The sequence below is a fragment of the Branchiostoma floridae genome, chromosome 9 (genome assembly GCF_000003815.2).
Source record: "Branchiostoma floridae strain S238N-H82 chromosome 9, Bfl_VNyyK, whole genome shotgun sequence".
NCBI lineage: Eukaryota > Metazoa > Chordata > Leptocardii > Amphioxiformes > Branchiostomatidae > Branchiostoma > Branchiostoma floridae.
Window position 1 is genome coordinate 19228968 of NC_049987.1, and position 10392 is coordinate 19239359.

The 10392-nt window shown below is 40.8% G+C and overlaps 1 protein-coding gene across 2 annotated transcripts in view; it reads right to left on the reverse strand.

Annotated features, from left to right (window-relative positions):
- The window catches only part of LOC118423166, a 55711-nt gene extending 45551 nt beyond the window's left edge, over nt 1-10160 (reverse strand). Inside the window, exons 1-2 of one of the 2 annotated variants that reach the window (XM_035831200.1) lie at nt 9935-10160; nt 3026-3159 (exon numbers count right to left, since the gene is read on the reverse strand). The gene's annotated coding sequence lies outside the window, so the exon portion shown is untranslated. The remainder of the gene's footprint in view (nt 1-3025; nt 3160-9934) is intronic. The other variant, XM_035831198.1, reaches the window with a different exon arrangement.
- Nucleotides 10161-10392: the final 232 nt, after the last annotated feature.

Below are 10392 nucleotides of genomic sequence, written 5' to 3' on the forward strand. Positions count from 1 at the left end.
GATACTGGATATGGTCAAACTGCTGTCCAGTATAGTTTTCTTCAGTGACACTGAAGAGGTCTTGTTGGAGGTGTTTACAATGTATATACCCTAGCTGTGATTTTCATGTTATTTTGTCATGGAAGAAACATCAGTGGAAGAATGGCAGTTAGAGAAAGTTTTATCTAATGATAATCCTCTAAATGGTATGGAACATGATAGAATCATCATGGTAGAACCATCCATACAGCGCACTCAACAAGGCGCCAAGCGTGTCTATCAGCACTCAGCTATCCAGCTCAACACCTCCGAGACCAACACCATCTTGCGTAACGTAAAGTTTTCCCAGCACGTACCTATCTGGTACACTCACGTCCACAGCTGACGCAAGGCCAGCGAAGAGCTATTGTTAGAGATAAGAGTCCTATGGAAATCACCACACGCACTCCCTGCAAAAAAGCGTTTTCTTCCGCCACGATAGCTGCACAGATACGCTGTAATCTTAATAGAAAGTAATCAATTCTGGTGCGGCAATAGCAGCTCTCTGCAGGGTAAAAGCGAAGGTAATTAACGAAGATGAAAAGGCTTGAAGGGCGCGGGGCTAAGTGCCTCACGGTAAACCTCTACTTTTACGCCCCCGGTTCCCTGACGTGAAAGATGAAGGGGATTTACAAATGGAATACTGAATAGGGCGGTTTAAAGGCTGTATTCAGGCGAAAGTTTGGTTGGGCTTAACGCGTCAAGCCTGGAATAAAAGCACTGAATATGACAAAACGTACCGGAGGAGGTTATTCCGAGAATCCATTCAGTGGATTACAGGGAAAAATGAGTTTCCAAATTACTTTTAACAACTTACTAACCCCACATTTTTGTGAAAACTCACGAAACCTTCCGATATTTTTCAAGAAGCAACATAAGAAGTACTAAAGGAACCAAACTTACCGGATGTATATTCTGTGCCCGTACACTGGTATTACATTCATACTTATCACAGTCTTTACTTTACCCCACATTCCACTAGGGCTGCGATCCAGCAATTTGACAGAACGAACAACAAAAACCATAGATTACAAAAAATCCAAATATTCTAATGCTTTCTGTGTACTAATGTGTATTTTCAGTCACATGTTTATATTTTGTTAGCTATTCTAACTACTCCAAGGGCTACATCAACTAAATGTAGGTAGCAGCAACATCAACTCCATTGCCGTCTAGGCTGTAATGAGGACCTAAATGAACATCAGAATTGTTTCACAAGACCACATCGTTGTTCACTTTCGCGTGAAAATTGACTGAATATTTCTAAGGGAAGCCGAATCAATTTTGGACATTTGATTTGATATATATCGCCGGTCACTTATAACGCGTTGTTATCACTTTATATATACCTTGAAGGCAGCTAAAGTGGTATGAAACCTTTGCCCTTATGTAACTGACAACACTACTACGGTTGCGCTGGGACCTAGTTAGTCATCTTTTGAGCTGAAAGATTTCGTATCTGAGTCAACATTGAAAATGCATCAAGGACCGCTTCAAAACAGTGATAACCCTGTCGTAGGACTGGGTTTATAACATAATCCTACTGTCACTTCCAATATTTTCTCTAAATTTCAATGAAATTGATGATTGATCCAAAATTTTAGACATTATTTTTTTACATATCGTCCGTCACTAACGCGTTGATAAAATGATATATATACCTTGGAGGAATCTATAGTAGTGTTGTTCAGGTTATGAAACCTCTGCCCTTATGTAACTGATAACATTTCTACGGGTGCACTGAGACATGGTTAGTTATAACTTGAGCGTACATGTACGTGAGAGGTTCTATCTCAAAGCCTAAATTGCCAAGGACCGCTTCAAAAACAGAAATTACCGTATCTTAGTGTTGTGTTTATAGCCTAAACCTACTATAATTTCTAATATCCTGTCCTCTATTTAAGAAAATTCATTATGGATAAAAAAAGTAGCCCAGATAGCCCAAATATTTTTGTGGAGAAGCATTTCCAGGGCTTTAGTCCCCCCCCCCCTGCCTCTGACTTAGATCAAACAATAATAATGATAATCTGGTGTATTTTGCCAGCCAGTAGGTACCCAATAGGTAATGAGGCTGTTTAACGTATTCGAGGCACCTCCTTAAGCACGGACCCCCGTTTTACGTCCCTCCCGGAAGACGACTTCTTGGACTGACCATGCTTGATCCGGCTACAGCAATCCGATTGTCCTTGGTTGGGGGTCTCCCATCCAAGAACCTTCCGGACCGCGCGTTGCTTAACTTCCGAGATCGGGGGATCGGGTGTATCCAACTCGCCACGCGGCCGTTGCGGCCGACCAAATATTTACCATCACCCAAGGCCGATTATTTAGTATCCAATAAACGTAGAACATCAGCACTTACCTTAGTACATGAGTAGCGTACAGGTAAAGCGAGGTTTTGTATGACTAGACCCGTCTGCTTTCGTAACAAGTACCTATTCAGTACCAGGGACAGGGTTGGTCCGTTAATTATCTTCCCGAGCAACAGAGTGTAAATAATGCATAGATAGTTGTTCTCACACAGACAGAGATTGACAGTTTTAGATTCTTAAAAAGGAATATCCATCGCGGAGTCTGTTGGATAAGTAGAAAGAAAATTTCGAGTACAAAATAGTCTTGGAAGTGTTTGAAATAAATGGTAGAGTACAAAATTGCCTCTTAATGGTTATATATACTTGTACTCAGCAAGGTTGCACAATAAAGGTTGTCATTCTAGTTCAGCAACGAAAAAGGGGCAAAGTTCACGGCCAGTTGGTTTATTCCAGCAAAAATAGTCGTACCCCTGGGACCTAGTACTTAATGATTCATAAAACTACAAAAGTACCTGAGCCCCCTCAGGTTTAAACGTGTAACGTTGTGTCAGGGAAGGTGCAGTTTTAGGTAGGTATTAGAGATATGCAGGAATTTGTCCTCGAAGTTCGAAGAAGTTTTTGTATTTGAGTAACATTCTCTGAACACGACGACTTTGTGAGAGGAGTAAAGTAGACCCTCTACATCCGGATACACCAACCTTGTCTCGAAACTAGGACGGGACGCGGCACCGACTTCCTAAAACACGCGGAGTGATTCGGTCGAAGATTCCGGTAAGTCTTTTCTTTGAATTGTAGGGTTGAGTCTCACAGCACTTGGGGCACCGGTGCGGCACTGCGGGGATCGAAAGAAAGAACGAATTTTTGCGTATTTTGTTGTCTTCTTAGTCATCATTTTACGTATTACTTAAAATCTAAATCATAAAACATCGGAGACAATAATATAACTGATTTGCCTTATTTTGCCTTAGTTGAATCGCGTCATCATTTGCCGATTCTTGCTGTGTCACCATTTATTTGATTTTTATATTGTTATCATTTATTGTTATGTATGTACGGGGTTTTCCCCCAGGGATCTTTGAAAAACGCCGGCCAGGCGACAAGTACCCCTGGATAAATAAAGAAATAAACAAACAAACAAACAACAGTGCTGCATTGAACAAACCCCTCAGTGCCGCACCGGAGCCCCAAGTGTAGTGAGATACCACTTTTAGGACTTGTTATTACAGAGTGCTCTCCGTCGTATTTATTTCAAAGATGCTGGACTTTATTTGCAATAAGATTATTAGATAGTACCCTGCCTTTCATCGCCTTTCATCTCAACTTCTCTCTGAAGTAGAAGTAAGTGGCTTTGAAAAGGAACTTCAATGTGTACGTAAAGTGATGGGCTTGTGAACTTAATCAGTAGTCATGGCAACCGCCATTAGATTGACAGATACCTTTTCGGAAGCAGGAAATTCATGTTACCAATTTCCGTGCCTTGATTTGATTTGATTTTACGCGCAAGACTTAGCGATGATATGCTAATATTCATGCTACTCCATTTCTACCAGAAAAAATGATCGAAGGCTTTACATGGATAGATATGTGACTGCCGGGTTCAAGGTTTAACGCAAACTAACTTAATGGAGAGAATTGGCTTAAATGCTCGGAAAATTAATCATTTTAAATTCTTTCATAATTTCGTGAGCTGTACAGCCTAAACCACATTCTGGAAAAATCATAAAAGGTAAAACTATTATTTGGATACTACAGATTTTGCAGTTTAGGGACAACCTTCTTCATTGAATCAGATGTAATATGTATTGTTATTGTTGATAATGACATTTTCGAATTGAATCATATTTTCTCCTCTTACGGGGAGTAATATTTCTGATTTTTTTTCAAATTTCAATACTTTACTATGTGATTTCATGCATGTCACAGTTTTCCTATTACTGTGATTTTGTCCCTTGTCCTACTACTCAGCCTTTTTGACGTATGTACCGTAAACGTTGCATTATATGACGGATCGCCCAATTTATGTGTAGTAAGCTCATCAGTCATGGATAACAAATACCATCGTGTTGAAAGCTACGGCTATTCATTTGTCACGTTACGTTTATCCTAGCCCGTGGAGTAAAAAAATGAACTAAAGGTAAAGGTAGTCCAATATGCCTTTTGTAAGCCTGTAAGGACAGTGGAGTTTATCTATTGTGTTCAGGGTGTGGTATTGGAAGGTGCAGCCCATCCCTCTTCTTTCATCGCCTTTTAGCTCCCCAACCGAAGTCACTGTACCCATTTTTACACCTGGTCGAAGTGAGAAAAGTCGTTTAAAGTTCCTTTTCCAATGGCACAACATCGATGGCATCTCATGGAATTTTAACTGAGAGTTCTGGACAACACCCACCTCAATTTCGTTACGCAAATTCAAATTGACTGTCCATTTTGCCTCACAGTTGCAACATTTGAAGCAACCGTGGCCTTGCCTTCTTTTCTCACAAATAAGGAACATTGTACCATAACTTGAGTATCATAATTTGAAAAAAAAAAATGACCCTCGCTCGAAGTTTCTACAACTACGCCATGGGGTACGGGGTGTCAAATTTGACAACCTGACATGAAAACACCACTAGTACTGCACGGCCCGTCCTCAGAGATTCTCTAACAGACATGTAGACAGAGGCGGGAGGCAGACAGTCTGCTGACTCGGAGGTAGACCGAAACAAGTACACCATGTAATCATAAAACTACACATTACGCGTCAGTGGTGCGCCTTGTCACGGGAATGATCAATGCGTTCTGTGCCTCATTAACAAGTCAGGTGCAAAACTCATATCTAATACTGTAAATTCGCGGTGGTTTAATACTCGCGGTTTTCGCGGTGGATACTTCACCGCGAATTTTTTTCCATGGCAGTAAGAGTGCTACCGCAAACTTAAAACCATCGCGAACAGTCCTTTTTCCTACCGCGAAAGTAAATCCCCTCGAACTTAAATGCATTTACAGTACCAGCTCAAAAAAGAACAAGAAACAAGTCATGCATTCAAGAACCAAAGTTACCAAACTAGGATTGAACTATCGTAAAGTAAAAATTTTTTATCACTACCCACAGTACGGGCATCTTCTCTGAATAGTTACAGATAGATGTGCAAAAGCTAAATTAGGTGTAACGGCTCGTTCAGTTTAATATAACCAGGTGCTGCCGCGCCGCGTGCCTGCGAAGATAGTGTGTTACGCCGAAGGGCGGTTATACCGGCTATATAGATACAGATACAGATATTTGGGGGCATAATTCTATAGTATGTACTATATTTTCCAGTCCTTTTGGTAGGTAGGTAGTGTGAAAAAAACAACAAGAATGAACTGTGATCATAGCTACATGGGTCGTATTCCTCATAACATAAAATCTTCAAATTTAAAGCCATTGTCTAATTGTTCGATTGTGATGTCCTAGAAAGAAGTCGAACTTTCAGCAGAGCAATTTCACCCGCACTGTAATAACCTCTGTTTGTAGCTCAATTCCAATGTCCAAAGTCATTTTGATTACATCTCTCTCGCCTGTTAAACGTTACTTGGTGTTTGCAACGTAATTTTCATAATGATTTGAATTTTTGGTATACATTTATAGAAGGCTTTATACGTTAGATTTATACCCTGAATTTGCGTTGTACTCCTTATTCCTGGGTTAGGCCTAGAACTCGTTGATCACCTCGTAAAATTCTATAATTTGTGGACGCTACAAGCACATATTTCCTCGTTATGGCGCTATCAGAGCATGATATAAGCCCGGGCAAATTGTAAATGACACGGAAGGCGCTAATTATCCGATAGATGTATCATTTGTAAGTTATGAGATGCCCTGATTTATTAAAATTGAAATATGGATCATAACAAGTAGCGACAACGACATACTATGTATAGACACACTTAACGTGTCATTCAAGTAGGTTGATTTATATAACTTTGTTCTAACGTCAAACTAAATATAAGAACGTCCTAGACAATTTATGGTATTGTAATTTTGTTCTAGAAATTTGTTATCTTACTGCAATGTGATAAATCCCATTTAACAAAATATGTATCTTTATCTTTATCTTTAAGTTTGAGTATCTCGCCATATATGCAAATAGACGCCTAGGACCATGGATTGGTGACTTTTACATGCCTGGGATCTTTGTCTTATTGGCACCAAACTTTGACGATCTGAAAGAAGTTAACTTGTTCTCGGAACTACATATTCACGGTGAACAAATTATTTTTTATCGTCACCGAGAAGAATTATTTGTTATCGGTAAAGATAGCGCATGGTGCAATCGGCAGCGCATTGGTCTCAGGCCCAAGAGGTCCTGATGAGTTCAAATCCGTCTGCTGTGTCACCGATGTTGTGCCCTTGGAAAAGGCACTTTACACGACTTTCTTCACTTAACTCAGGTGTAAATGAGTACCTACCTGTGGCTAGTGGCAGTGACAGGCCTTTGTGGCAGTGACAGGCCATGGGGGCATGTTCGAGCATGACGCACCTGCCATGACACACGAGTCAGGGGTAGGAGGAACCCCTTGCATCCTTGGTCGGAAGTCCTTCTAGGAGACGGAAACTACAAATAACAAACCTGCATCTGCTGGGGCCGTCTTACACGTTGCAAACAGTTGCCCCTGTAGGACTTAGTGCACCAGTGGACGAGAGAGTGGAGGAGGAAGTGCACACCCCTCCTTCACCTTAAAAACCCAAGTGCAGGCCAAGCAGACAGGTCACCTTAAACCCACCCTGCCTGCCTACCATTGTCTTCCGAGACAGAAGGATGCCAAAACAAACAAATGATAAGTTCGTCTTAAAGTCGTCACCGTGAAAACCGCGAACACACAAAAAACAGGAATTACAGTAAACTTTTCAGAGTGCTGCCTTTTAAATGTCTATGCGATTATGCAAAATAAGATCGTCTTTTGCATAAATTTATGTCAGTTGATCATCATCTTTGCTCAAACGACACAAGTTGTTTGAATAGTAAAACGTCTTATCTTAGCGAAGGAGTGTATTCTAGTATTTCTCATTCGTTATGTAGATGAAGCCCTGATGTTCTTGATTTATGTCTCATATGGTTTACTTTTATTTACGTCAGTAAAAGCGTACTTATGTATGTGGGTTTGAAGTTAGGCCGTGTTGATATGGTTATATGGATGGTATCCTCTGGGATCCCTAAAACTGATGCGAGCGTGCGAATAGAAAAAAAAAACAACCAAGAAAGATGCCATCAGAAAAATATAAGTGGTCAGGAAGGTCAAACAAATAGCTCAGCACACACAAGATTCTTAATTTTTTTTGTTCACATCTTCTTTCACCTTGGAATTGACGATGCCATTCTATGACATTAGTGTGCGTTTGCCGATATCTGTTTTTTTGCAATCAACGGCATAAATTTACTTTGCGCCTACTCTTTACGATCTACAGTATGATTGAAAACTTTTTTTTTTCGTTTGGAAACGTCAAACAGTGCAGCCGAAAGGTGATGCGCCTCGGATGCAGTCCTTATGATCAAAGCATGTAAAAGTCAACAATCCATGGTAGTGAGCCACCTAGCGAAAGTATCTTAAATTGCACCCATCACGAGTGACAGAGTGACCGAGCGGTAACAGACGTCAACACAAGCCGCGCTTTTACCTGCCCACCATGCATGAATTGTTTACCATGTAAACAACATTATGCAAACATCTGTGCCTTCCTTCACCGACCTACCGGTGACCCCGTATATATATATACCTACCATATCTAATTACCAGAACAACATTTACACAAGGTGTGTGTGTGTATGTCTGTTATAAATATATACACAGGACTCCGTATATCCGTATATTCCCAGGGCCCAGGGACTTACGTAAAGCTGGATCAAGTATACCCGTTCAAAACTTTATTTTGTTGCCTGAACTTGCCACATAAAGGGATTATAACCTGAGATATAGGGATAATTACTTTCAAATAGAATTAGAAGTATTATTTTAAATTTGTTAAGTGGGGGATGTGCTAGTGCGTGCAGGCTTGTAGCACTAGAAGTGTCCTAGTTTAGTATTTGTAGACCATTCTACAAACAGTACCCATTAGTTCAAATAGACACAGTCACATTCCACCGTCATGTGATTAACGTCCGGTTTTAGCTATTTCATAATTATAGCATTATTTTTCAACACCATCATAGCATTATTTTTCAACACTTTTAAATGTAAAATAACAGATACAGTAGAAGCCACTTTGCCGAACGGATTACCGCACACTTCCGATAATTGCACGTGATCCCCCAATCCCAAACCAGTGCAGTCCAGCTGGATATATAACTTCGCATCGCTACACAACCCGGATAATTGCATGGAATACACAATGTACACTGGCAAGTGAGGTGTGCAATTAAACGGCTTCTACTAGTATGTAACTAGTTAATTGGACAAATATATTTTTCTGTACCACGAAGTCACGAGCAATATCTCGTTTATTTTGGTGGCAAAGAATTGAAGCCTCCTACGATAGAAAACTCCAACTCACAAAATCTAATTTGAAATCCATTTTCGTGGAAATTATAACCATATGGCAGGTGAACATAGGACTTGTGGTGGTTTGAAAACATGCATTCAAACCCTGAACATACGAATATAATATATAAGCCATTGTTGTGAAGAAAAAAACGGAAAAAATCCCTCTCTACTGAGCTTGTTAAATGTGTAAAGGTGGGACGATACGCTCTATTCAACTGAAACGCACACACCGCTTCAAGGACACAAGAGGGAGGGGGGGGGCAAATTGAGAGGTATATGGTAATGCCTACTATTTATGGAGGTTGCTTAGCATCAAATGATGCTCGAGACTGTAAAACAGAATAACCGACCATACGTAGAATATCTTAATTAAGAAAGTCTAAAACCACCCGAAACGTGTGTGTCATTCGTTGTATATAGAGCGTAAAAATACTGTTGACACAAGTTCTTACGAGACAAGCCATTTAGCTGTACTACTTAGGAAACATAAAAGACGTTTCTAGCAAACTTCCGAAATAATGTGCGCGGCAAACTGCGATAGGATATGTAATCACGACAGAGATAAGGTTTGTGTGTATGGTGGGGGGATGGGTGGGACCATAACATGTGGTATGTGTATCACACTCGCGCTGCATTTTGCAACACACACTTAAAACTATGTCCGATGTACCTCCTGACATTGTATTTTATGACAATTTTGTTGAGGAAACCTGAGCATTGTTGTGAACTGTGGCGTAACTGGTAGAGCGTTCGGCTCGGAATCTAGAGGTCCCAAGTTCGATACTCGCCGTGCCCCTGATGTAGTGCCCCTAGGACAGGCACTTTACACGGCCTTTCTCACTTCACCACGATGTAAAATTGGGTACCTGACTTTAGTTGGGGAGGTAAAAGAAAAGTCTACCTTTACCTTCTGTCAGTACTGTGTATGTGGCACCGTTATAATATAAGTTGCTAACTTGAGTGCAGAGCCACATCGTCCTCGTCTGTCTAAGACCAAATAGAAAATTGTTGTGAACGTAAACATCGCTTGAACGCCTTTCTGACACCGCCATTGCTACCGATACAACTGCACATTACCCCTCTGTCAAAACATCAAAGTTTGTACATACCGTTATACGGCATCCATATGAGAAGAATTGTAGAACAGACACGTTCTGTGACCGAAGTGACGCCAAAATGTTCACGAAGACTGGGATATTGTACAACCGTCTCTCTAAGTTGTTGTAGCCGAGAAGGAAAGCAGGAGAACCTTTCTTGACCCAACCAAGACGATACTACAAGGTGTCCTTGCTACAGGTATGTTCCGTCAACACTCCACCAAATGTTGTGCAAACACTCAGTGACGATAAGGTCCACTGACTTGAGCATGCGCGTTGGGAATCTTACGTGTGCCTACACACACATGCAAACACACACCCTGACCAGGTCCTAAATGCTCCAGATTCAACCTACTAGTAGTAGGTACCTGTATTCAGTTCATTACGGGGTGCTTTTGAGGTCACCAGCTAACAATATACCCTTGTTTTTGAGCAAGATTTTTTTAGCAAGCCAACCGGTGGTATCTATG